This window comes from Benincasa hispida, chromosome 1 (genome assembly GCF_027475165.1).
Source record: "Benincasa hispida cultivar pf3 chromosome 1, pf3_genome.v1.1, whole genome shotgun sequence".
NCBI classification, from domain to species: domain Eukaryota; kingdom Viridiplantae; phylum Streptophyta; class Magnoliopsida; order Cucurbitales; family Cucurbitaceae; genus Benincasa; species Benincasa hispida.
In genome coordinates, this window is record NC_143478.1 from 5,529,756 (window position 1) to 5,540,826 (window position 11,071).

An 11,071-nucleotide genomic window follows, 5' to 3' on the forward strand; every position below is an offset into this window, starting at 1 on the left:
TATCCAGAAGGGCAAAAAGGTCAAAGCTACAAAAGGAACTTGTTTTCATCCCAACCAGGATGGGTACTGAAAGAGAAATTGCCTTAAGTATTTGGCTGAAAAGAAGAAGGCAAAAGAAGGTAAATATGATTTACTGATTCTAGAAACGTGTTTAGTGGAAAATTATAATAATACCTAGATACTTGATTCCATGTTTGTACTTCTTTACAAAAAATTAGTTCCTGAAAGCAGCTTGAGGCTGGAGAAATGACTCTACGGGTTGGAACAGGGGAGGTTGTCTTGGCGGTTATAGTTGGGAGTTTTAAGTTATTTTTCAACTCAAAGTTTATATTGTTGGACAATGTTTACTATGTTTCTAATTTGAAGAGGAACTTGATTTCAATTTTATGTTTGTTAGAACACTCTTATAATATATCTTTTATTCGTGATAAGGCGTTTGTCTTGAAAAATAGTGTTGATATATGTTATGTAATAAACGAAAGTAACTTATATGTACTAAGGTCGTTAGTATCTAAAATGCTCCACAATGTTGAAATGTTCAACACTGCAACCACATAAAATAAAAGAAGAAAGGTTTCTCCAAAAGAAAATGCTCATCTTTGGCATTTAAGACTAGGTCACATTAGTCTCAATAGGATTGAGAGGTTGGTTAAGAATGGAGTGCTAAACGAGTTAGAAGAAAATTATTTACCAGTATGTAAATCTTGTCTAGAAGGAAAAAGGACAAAACGACTTTTTTCTGGAAAAGGTTATAGAGCCAAAGAACCCTTTGAGCTTACACATTCAGACCTTTATGACCTGATGAGTGTTAAAGTAAGAAGAGAGTTTGAATACTTCGTCACTTTTACTAGCGATTATTCTAGATATGAGTATATTTACCTATTGCAACATAAGTCTGATACTTGAAAAGTTCAAGGAGTATAAGGTTGAAGTTGAGAATTTATTGGGTAAAAAGATAAAAACCGATCAGATCGAGGTGGAGAGTACATGGATATAGGATTCCCAAACTATATGATAGAACATGGAATCACATCTCACTCTCAGCATCTAATACACCTCAACAAAATGGTTGAGCTATGCTTCTCTACCTATCTCATTATAGGTTATGCAGTGGAGACTGCAACAAACATTTTGAACTAAGTTTCGTTAGTGGTTATGAAACACCTTTTGAAATATGGAGAGGTTGTAAAAGTAGTTTAGAGCATCTCAGAATTTGGGGGTGTCTAGCACATGTGCTTGTAGGAAACTTAAAGAAATTGGAATCACGTTCAAAATTATGCCCTTTATAGGCTACTTCAAAGAAACAAAAGGCGGTCACTTTTATGATCCAAAAGAGAATAAAGTGTTTGTATCGACAAATGCAATTTTCTTAGAGGAAGACCACATCAGAGAACATAAACCAAGAAGTAAAATCATATTTAAATTTACTTACCAAAGAAACTATTGAAACTTCAACAAAAGTTGTTGAAGAATAAAGCATTTCAACAAGAGTTGTTGATATTGCTTCATCCAGCCAAGTGATGGAATACACAAGCATGTAACGGAAGCAAAGAAAATCAATAAGCACTTAGCATGCTATTTCAAAAATTCACAAAAGGGTTTCAAGAAGAACATATCTTTGATGATTTCTCCCAAATCCAAGCTACTCTTCACTCCAAATCAACTCCAAATCGACAGTGAACCACCAAGAGATCTTCTCTACTATTCTCAACCTTGAATTTGAGTGGTGAAACTCGAATTTGAGTGAATTGGTGAAGGATAATGAGAGTTCTTGTGAGGAAGAAGATGAAGTAGCAGAAACTCTTTTCAGCTTCAGCACCACCACCTTTCTTCTTCAAATTTGAGAGTTTTATATTTCTTCAGCATGCATGCATTCCTTAACCTTCAAATGGCCAGCACCTACTTCAATTAAATGTGGCATTTGTGTATGCTTGGAGAAAGAACACCTCCTCCTTGAGGTGTTTATGGGCAAAACCCATAAAATCCAAATTTTCCCATTTTCATTTCAAAAACCAATTAATTCAAAAACTAATAAAAAATTGATTAATTAATTCATAATTAATCAAATATCAAAATTCAATTTCTTAAATTGAATTTAAAATTGAAAATTAATTTAAATTTAAATTAATTAAACATATTTAATTAATTAATTAATTTAATATAAAATATCAAATTAATCACACATTAGATTTCAAACATGAATCTCATTCATGTATTTAATATTTAGACCAATATTTAAATATTATAAACTTTCCAATTTTGTTTAATTTCAATAAATTAAATGTTAAATAATCATATCAAATATAATTTGTAAACCCTAATTTCAATTTGAACATTTCAAATTGATATCATTACAAATTCACTCAGTTTAATAATTCAAGGTGTTCATGTTTTACGAGCTAGTAGAGGGACCCTATGAACCTACAGACCATGAGCTCTAACGATTAAGATTAATTGGTTAAAACTCTTTAGACCAAATTAATCAGTATTCGTTAACTATCAAGTCACACCACTATAGCTTGATAGTTGCACTCTCCTCACTGTAGATATATTTGTGTCCACATGATTTAACCATAACTAGTAAGTTGACCCTTCACAGGTTGTTCGTAATAACGATTGGGTCAATATGCTGTTTTACCCCCGATATTACGTCTTGTTCCATAAGTTCCTACTGATCCTCTAATGAACAATTGGTTTATGATCTAATCGCTACACAAGATCCCTCTCAGGCCAGTGAGAGGGTGGGACCCCTTGTTAAAGACCTGGATTCAGTACTTAATAGAACAACCTTTCTCCTATCCCTAAATCAGATAGGCGTGAATTCCGTCTTGCACCCTATATCTCCAGCTATTTACTTGGTCTTACCCCTGAAATGAGAGGCTTATTGAGCCGGTGCTGTTGAGCCGACCATCACCTATGCAAATCTAAGGATAATTCCGAATGAACAGGAGTCCATAGTTAGCTCAAGATTAAGATCGAGTTACCTAGGTCATCTAAGCGAAATAGTCAGTCTTAAATTGTAAACAACATTATAAAGTAAGAGTGACTTATTTTTTGTTCCGATTGTATGCAAACTCATTGCATAGGACGCCCCCACTCCTCATGCCAATATATGAATGAATCTGGATCACTTCATTTGTAGTATCTTTACAAACACTTGTAATAGCTACAGAGTAGGCCGTATCCAATAGTGTTACCAGAATAAGGTACCCAACCTTAATCATATACTATAGACCGTTTTGGCTATTTACTCGAACTTGATCCATCTCTATGTTTCTATATAAAGTTCAAGTATTCATATAATAGTCATGCATCTTAGTTTATTGGATTTAGACTTTATGTATGCAATTAATAGATTCAATACTTTTATTGAAGAAATGTTTGAATAACATTTTTATTGATAATAGAATATGTTTAATTTTTACAAACTGCGAGTTTTAGGACATAAAACCCAACAATACTCCCACTTAGACTAAAACTCCAGTGAATCAATATATACAAATATATACAATGTTGAGTTATATTGAAAGAACAAATGGTATAAATACAATAAAATAGGGCATTAGATACCTATAAATTATCCCACTTGCCTTAGTGATAAATATCTCATAGACCTAGTCCTACTAGATGACCCTCGAACACTTTAGCCGGGGGGCCTTTGTAAATAGATCAGCTAAGTTATCTTATGTGGCTATTTGTGTGGCGATCACGTCTTCTCTGTGTAAAATCTCCTTGATGAGATTGTACTTCCGCTTGATGTGTTTTCCTCATTTATGGCTTTGAGGTTCCTTTGAATTTGCAACTGCTCCACTATTATCACAATAGAGAATGACAGACATGTGCATATTAGGAATTACTTCCAGGTCAGGAACTTTTTAAGCCATACTGCTTCTTTTGCTGCTTCACTTGCAGCTACATACTCAACTTCCATTGTGGAGTCAGCAATATAACTTTGCTTGATGCTTCTCCACACAACTGCTCCTCCACTCAGAGTAAATACTGATCCCGAAGTTGATTTCCTAGAATATGGATGATATCCTACTCATTGGGAACAATATAGATTTTCTTAATAAAATTAATGAATGTCTAGCCGCTTAGTTCTAAACGAAAGATTTGGGTGAAGCACAGTTTTTTCTAGGGGATCTAAATCATTAAGGATCGTAAGAACAAATCACTAACCTTGTCTCAAGCATCGTAAATTGACAAAATGCTTGTCAGGTATTCGATGCAGAATTCCAAGAAAGGTTTATTTCCTTTTAGGCATGAAATTATTTTTTTTAAGGAGCAATGTCCTAAGACACCTCAAGAAGTCAAGGAAACGAGAAGGATTCCCTATGCATCTGCAATAGGTAGCCTTATGTATGTCATGTTATGTACTAGGCCCGCCATCTTCCATGTAGTGGGAGTGGTCATACAAATATCAACCGAATCCAAGATTTGATCACTGGATAACGACTAAAACTATTCTAAAATATTTTAGGAGAATAAGAAACTATATGCTTGTGTATGGTGTTAAGTATTTGATCCATACATGATACACTGACTCTAATTTTCAGGCTGATAACGATTTTAGGAAATCCACATTAGCATGAATGTTTACTCTGAATGGAGGGGCTATAGTATAGCGCAACATTAAGCAATGATATATTGTGGATTCCACTATAAAGGTATAATATATAACTGCTTGTGAAGCTGCTAAAGAAGCTGTATGACTCAAAAAAATTCTGACGGATTTGGAAATCGTTATAAACATGACCTTGCCCATCACCCTTTATTGTGATAATAGTGTTGTGGCAAATTCCAAGGAGCCTCGAAGTCACAAATGAGCAAAACATATTCAGCACAAATATCATCTCGCTAGGAAGATTGTGCAACGAGAGAATGTGTGTTGGGATTGATGTCCTAATTCTCCCGGCGTCTTGTTGTTTCTAATATACACGTTGTTATGAATAAAATAAGAGTTATTTCATTATGACATTTACTCATATCCAATAAACAAAGCTCCATGGTTATTGTATGTAAACTTAAGCATGTATATGAGATATACAAGTGGATCATGCCTTAAGTAATAACCTAAATAGGTCTGTAGTATAAGGACTAAGGTGAGATACTTAATCTTGGTGACACTACGGATACGGTCCGCTTTGTAGGGGTTTGCAAGTGTTGTAAACTACTACAGATGGTAGATCCTGACCATTCATGTGGAGATATGTGAGCGGTGGTATCATATATAAAGAGTTTGTATAAAACTAGACCACAAGATGACTCATTTTTGTATATAACGCCATTGATACTGAAGACTTACATCGCACCTAAACGACCATAGGTGACATGACCTCAATCCTGAGTGTTTTGGGAACTCCTGCCTGCCCTTGATTAGTATGGTGAGAGTGGCTAGATTTCCAACTCAATATGTATTCCTTTTTTAGGATTTTTCTGATTTGGGAGTAGGGAACTCACTTACACAAGATGGAATTCACTTTTTCCCCGAAGTAGGGGTAATAGATAGATTACTCCCTTAAAGGCTAATTCCGGGGCTTGAACATAGTGGCCATAACTTCTCTTTAGAAGAGAAGACTCAGTCATAGTAGGACTATGACTTATGTTCATTAGAGGAATCAGTGGTACTTAAGGAGTTAGATGTAACTACAGGGGCATAACGGTTATTGGCCGAGTTGTACTTACGAACGATCTGTGAACGGTTGTCACACTATTAATTGGTTAATATGGGCACATAATATATCTATAGTAAGAAGAGTTCAATTGTCGATCTTTAGTGGAGTGCCTGATAGTTAATGGATGGTGGATCCCATGACTAAAGAGTTCAGTCAGTTATTCATGTACCATTGGAGCTTCGAGCTACAGGTCCATAAGGTCCCCTTGGTAGCTCAATGGATTCAATTTGAGGATCAATTCTTGGTGCTGATTTGAAATGTTCAAATTGACAAGAGGTAATTCGATTATATATGATATGATCAGTATGGTGTATGCGATACATCTAGTGGAGGATTAATGTAAATGAGATTTACATTAAGAACTATGGAATAGAAAAAGTGTTATGGTTTATATGTTTCATGAGATGAAATATTAAAACTATAGGTTATAAATATAGTATGGTAAGTTAGTTATCACATATATTTATAATAATATTAATTATTGGATAATTATCTCTTTTTCTCTAATAAGAAATTGAGCGGGAGGTTATTGGTGGTTTCGTGGTAGCTGTGAGATAAAAGGAAAAATATTTTCTTAAATTTAGTAAGAATGTTAATTTGAGATTTCTAATCTTAGAAAGTTCTCATGAAAGGTTGTCAAGTAAATCAGATTTACTAAACGACAGCTTGGAGAGACTAAACAATCGTGGAGAGTTTCTATACGATAGACACTCAGCTAGACGATTAGCTAAACGATCACATAGCTTTAGCTAGATGATCGCATAACTTTTGATAAACGATTGAGCATCGATCTATAAGATATGCTTTATCTTCTCCCACTTGCTAAATCATTTACACGATCGTCTTCCTCTGGTTTCTCGCCTTTAACCGAGTCCACACAGAGCCCACACTCTGGATTCTCACACCGAGAATACCAAGGTAATCTTTTTGGTGGTGTCATATTCAACTCGACACAGTCGACAAAATCGAGGTTTTGTGGAGGTCGTTTGTGGTATTCGGGGTGTTTATGATCTTGGAGATCATTTTATTCGAGTTTGCTGTGATGTGTTGTGTAGCGGTCGTAGTGTATGAGATTTCATGTGTTGCTGTGTTGCTGTTATTGAGCGTTCGTGATCGAGGGATCTGGAAGATGGGTCTTCAAAGGTTTGTTAGTTCTATCATTTGATCGTTTAGAAAAGCATGTGCAATTTTTGTTTTGTGCATAACCGTATGTTTTCGTTTGTGACTATAATTGTGTATGTTCATATATGATTGAAATTTAGAAAGATCCTTTCGCTGTTCATGGAAATCCTCATGTCTGATTTCCTTCAATGTGATCGTCACAAAGATCACGTTGGAGCACAATGTTGCTGATCATTTACAAAGGCTCTCACGACTAAAGTTTTTTAGGGTCACCTAGAAAGTCTGGGTCTACGAGACATGAGTCATCTAATCTAGGATAAGTGGGAGATTTTATTGGGTATATTGTATGTCTTAGTTTATTGTATTGTATTTGATAATACACATCCCACTCGCTTTAGGACAAGTGGGAGATTGTTGGATTTAGTGTCCTAAATCTCGTAAATTTTCTAGTTTTTGTTTTGAAAAAATAAATTATTTATTTAAAAATAAGAGGTATTTTGTTTGACATTCAGACTGTATTAACTCAATCTAATACACTTGGATCCAAGGCTATGTGTGTTAAAGCTATAAAAGTATTATTTTCCTAGGCTTAATTTAGGCTCGTTAATGAATTTTACATGTTAATTATGCTATTTTGTAGGTATTGAGCACCAAAGAGGTATAATCGAGCTTAAGATGTCAAATGGGATTAATTTGAAGTAATTTAGAAGTAACTTGAGCATACGAGCTTCAAAAGAAGAGAAATGACCAAAATACCCCTAACCGAAGCGTTGCAACCCTCACTCAACGCTCTTGTGCTATGCTAGAAGGCAATGTGCTTGGATGTAGAGAAGTGTTGCAACATTGCAAAGATAAACGGAGTGCCACCAGCACCTTATTGCAACGTAGCATCGCACTAGAGTTGCAATTCTACCTCAACACTTGAGGACTGGATCGACAAGAGTGTTGCAATGCTCTTGCTAGCGCTACAACGTTGCGGCTATTGTATAAATATGTTCTTTCCAGATTAGGTAAAGGGAGAGAGGAGAGTTTAGCCGACTTAGAGAGCATGTTACTTGGTTTTGGCCATTCCAGGCCAAAACTCATGAGATTTCCTTTACTTTTGAGTTTTAATTGTATATCTTGGAATCGTGAGTCAGACTTGATGAACGATTGAAGGCTATGATGTCGGTTTTTTAGGTTTGTAGGGATTTTGTTTTTAATTCTTTGAGGTTTGTTATGGATTCTTGATTGGATCTTTCTATTCTTTAATTCAATTTCTAGTACAAGCATATAAGATTGACTCAAATTTCTTGTATGTTTGTCTTTGCCATGTGTGTTTTTCATGTCCATAATTGCATTGAAAGCATGTTTGATTTAGTGGCAATAGGTTTTAGTTTGAATTATGGCTTGATTTCTAGGCTATCGAGGATCATCTAATTGATAACAAAACTTAAAGATTGGGAATGCATTAGGATAGAATTGGCCATTCTTGTTTAATGCCTTAATCAATCTAAGAATATAATGCAATTATGTAACGAGCTTAGTTAATTTAGGATCGACACGTTGATTCTCATTAGGAAGTTTGTATGAGTTATCCCTATATTCGATTAGGCTTAAGAAATAGTTAATTCAATATTATTTTCATAATTAATCGATGATTAGATTCATAGAAAACCCTATGAGCTCTAAACTGGTGAAGGTAACCTTGTGTTCGATCTCTCTCTTTCTCAATTTATATTACTTTTCCGCACTTTAATTTTTGCATTTAGTTTTCTTGAAATCAAACCAAAACCCCCCGTTTTTATCGCTTTCCACAATAAAATTTAGCTTATGAAAAATTTAATTATTGGTCTTTCTGTGGTTTGACTCCGTGATTGCCACTTGTGCTACCTAATAGTATAAGTAGTAATTTGGTGAATTTTGATTTTTTCTTTTATTTAGGCTAGGGGTCTAAGAAGCGACATTATATTCTTGCTAACTTGTAGAAATACAAGTTATTTTATTTCTTTTATCTAAAACAACTAGAAAAGAACTTGGAAAAATGCGACAGCTTGGTAAAAAATTCATGAAATTAATTATATCATGCGTTCACATGTGTACAAAATCTCAAAATCCACGAAAGATATAAAACTTGTGCTTTTTGGGTGTAAGAAATATATTTATGCGATCACAAGGCATCGCTGCAAAGGAATTCCTAATGCCAACATTGGAATCACATAGTTGAAAACATAGCCTCATATGATAGAAGGTGACATGATGCATAGGCGGTGGAGGTCAAATCAGGGACTAAGTTGGTAGCTGACAAAAAAGCTTCACGGTAGAGCCAATAAACTTCTAAGACAGAGTACGTGGCGCATCAGGATATGAAAATTAAGGCATCTTGTCAGTACAATCATTAGTGAGAGAGGAAGAAGTACTCCTTGACACCTATGAATACTCGACGAGATTTCCATGCAAAGAAGATAACCAAGACATTGGAGGAAACTCTAACCAATTTCTCACTTCATAAACATTTCCCTTGAGCCCTCGTGAAATCTTGAGGGAAGGCTTAAGATTTCTTCCTGAAAACAAAGGAGAGACTTCACCTTCAGCATAATCTTGTGAAGCAGTCATTTATAAAAGCCAGAAAGAGCAAGGAATTGCATCCCACGACTTGATATTCTATCTCTATCTTTTTTCTTCTGCTATTGTTGTTATTTATATTGTGTAAAATATTGAAAAACTTCTTTTATCAATATGAATGCATCTATAGTATTTTATTTATCCATCTCTCCATCTTCTACCATGAGCAACTAATTTCCTTATGGGTTAAGAGACATTTCAACTAACATGAACTAAGTAAAGCTTGTGCGTTCAACTTATTTTATGTATGCTTTATAAACTATTTGAATAAGTCGAAAGATTGTTCTAAATAGAATGAATCTATGTTTGAAAAAGCAAAGAATTTAGACCGCATAAAACAATAAGAGATGATCTTTAGAAATAAAGAGACATCTTTTACATCAAATACTCATCGCATGCATCTTAGAAATAGGATATGGTGGCTAAATACACTGAAAAGTGTAGGTTATAATTTTTGAGTGATTTTCTTGAACGCATGATTGATGCTGTTAGGAATTGTTAGTGAATATTTTTCTCAGCCCTATCTTTATTTCATTTGAAATCTATATCTCTTCGCATAGGGTTTTAACTTACGATTGTGATTCCCATCGCATTCACCACTATTTATTTTAGTGATAGAATAGGAACAAACTAATTGCATATTTAACAAACAATTTGCATCAAGATCGAAACAATCATTATCAACTGCATCAATAGAATGCAATCCTTAAGTTCGACCCTTGACTCACCAGGATTTTAGTTGGAGTTATACTTGTGTCTAACTAGGTAAAATAATGTGTTTATAAGATATTACATAGCACTTAATCCATCGCATAAACAAAGTGCATTAAGTTTTTGGCGTCGTTGTCGGGGATTGTAGTAACTAAGTTGTTCTAAGATTATTGTTTTTTATTTTCACAGTTCTCAGTTTTTGGTGTATTGTACCCTAACAAACGTTTTATGAGTGAGGGATCAACATCTAAGCTAGTATACGACCCAGAGGTCGAGAGAACCGTTCACAGAAGAATAAGAGCAAATAAGAAAATGAGATGAAGGAACAAGGCTCAGAAGATGGCAGATCAACGAAACAATCCAGAAGAGCCAGATGCAGTAATCAATGATAATGCGGATGCTTTTGGCAACCTTATTCTTCTAGCTAATGATTGGAATAGTCCCATCAGGGACTATACTTTGCCAATCCTATATGACTTCTCACCTAGAATTATGCGTCCAACACTAGATGATTCCAGGTTTGAAACGAAACCCGTCATGCTTCAGATGATTCACCTGGACAATTTGGAGGGAGACGAAGTGAAGACCCTCATGCTCACTTGAGAAGTTTCATCAAAATTTGCAACACATTCGTATTTCTCAACATTACTCCTAAAGAAGTTAGGCTCACCTTATTTCCATTTTCACTATGTGAAGATGCTAGAAAGTGGGCTTATTCACTTGAACTTGGTGAAATCACATTGTGGGAACAAGTCGTGGAAAAATGAAGAAATATTTTCCACCTACAGAAAACAAAAAGGAGAAGAAAAATCACAAATTTTCAACAAGAAGAGAATGAAACATTTGTTGGGGTTGATGCCCTAAATCTCGTAGGGTCCTATAGTTTGTAAACATTATTGAACAAACTACTTGTGTATTTAATAAAATATATGATATTTTATTCATTGTCTATAAAATAC